This window comes from Nannospalax galili, unplaced genomic scaffold, assembly GCF_000622305.1.
Source record: "Nannospalax galili isolate Female #2095 unplaced genomic scaffold, S.galili_v1.0 scaffold591, whole genome shotgun sequence".
NCBI lineage: Eukaryota > Metazoa > Chordata > Mammalia > Rodentia > Spalacidae > Nannospalax > Nannospalax galili.
Window position 1 is genome coordinate 4,495,830 of NW_008330926.1, and position 1,077 is coordinate 4,496,906.

Here is a 1,077-nt window from a genome sequence, read left to right on the forward strand (position 1 = left end):
GAGTGCCTGGAGAAGTTGTTGGCAATCTTCCCAAGTGGGTTGGTGGGTAAGAAGAATAGACTCAATTAAAGCAGTTAAAGCCTGAGGGTCCTGAGAAAAAGAAGGGTTATGAGTCTTCCAATTATACAAATCTGAGGCTGAGAAAGGCCAGTATTGGATCTGATCCCCTACAGTTCGGAGGGGAAAAACCTGGGCAGTCCAGGTTCCACCAGAAGGACCCCCTCTATCTCCTCAGGTGAATTCTGCTAGATGGAGGGGGAGATTGGTCAGGTTCGGTGGAATCAGGAGAGGGATGAGGTAGTTCTTGGGGTGGGGGTGCCTGCGCAGGTGGATAGGGAGGTGGAGGATCAAGGAGGGTTAAGGAGGCTTGGTCCTCAGGGAGGACTGGCTTCTGCTTCTTCTTTTCAGGGGAAGACTGGAGGGGTAAAAGGGAAGAAGTGAGATTTGGGGGAACTGAAGGGGTAGAGGGCCCTTGATTAGTCTCTCTGGTTCCCCGTGGAGGTAGGAATGGTCATGCCCAAGGTGTAGGGTTCTGGGCCAAGTTTTCCCAGGTGACTATATAGGCCACCTTGTCTGGGTGTCCATGTGGTCCTGGGTGGAAAATGTATTCCTTAACCTGTAAGATAGTAGCAAGGTCAAAAGTCCCATCTCTTGGCCATCCTTTTTCAAATGAGGGACACACAGAGGAACAGAGATTCTGCCACTTTTTCTTTTCAACCTCCAGTGATAAATTACGGGCCCGTTCCATGACCTCCTTCCAGTGTTCCAGGGTTAAGCTTAAAGGGGTAGTTAATGATTGACCCATGATAGAGGACACAAGAGAGAGAGAGAGAAAGAGAAAAAGATGAAGATGCCACTCCAAACAATAGTGACCAGTGAGTGTGCTTGTGGACAGGTACCTATCGTTGCCCAGTTTTTCTTCTGCGAGGGACATGAATTTATCTGGGATTCATGCCTGGGACCCCCTTATCCTATCATGGGAGTCTTTTAGCGGCGAGCGCCCTGTGGCTCTTATTTGCTCGACCCGTGCCCGCGGGGCTTTTTAGTGGCTAGAGAGAAAAGGAGAAATAGAAAGAA

At 49.7% G+C, this 1,077-nt stretch overlaps 1 protein-coding gene across 1 annotated transcript in view; it reads left to right on the plus strand.

The window, feature by feature from the left end:
• The window catches only part of Nup210l (nucleoporin 210 like), a 125,284-nt gene that overhangs the window by 78,166 nt on the left and 46,041 nt on the right, over positions 1 to 1,077 (plus strand).